This window comes from Asparagus officinalis, chromosome 1 (genome assembly GCF_001876935.1).
Source record: "Asparagus officinalis chromosome 1, Aspof.V1, whole genome shotgun sequence".
Classification (NCBI taxonomy): Eukaryota; Viridiplantae; Streptophyta; class Magnoliopsida; order Asparagales; family Asparagaceae; genus Asparagus; species Asparagus officinalis.
In genome coordinates, this window is record NC_033794.1 from 19,266,708 (window position 1) to 19,266,929 (window position 222).

The window sequence follows — 222 nt, forward strand, 5'->3', positions numbered from 1 at the left end:
AGAAACCGCCGAGTTCTCGTCCGAATCCGTCGCCACGCACGATTCCGCGGACTTCGGGGGAGAAATCGGCGTAGCGGCGTCAGATTCGACCGATAAATCGGCCGATGCCGCCTTTGACGGCGTCACGTTTTCGTTAGGGTTTTTGAGGGGGCTTTGGTCGGAGAGCTTCCAGACGGCGACGATGATGAGGTGGACGGTGATGAAGAGGTACGGAGGCTCGAG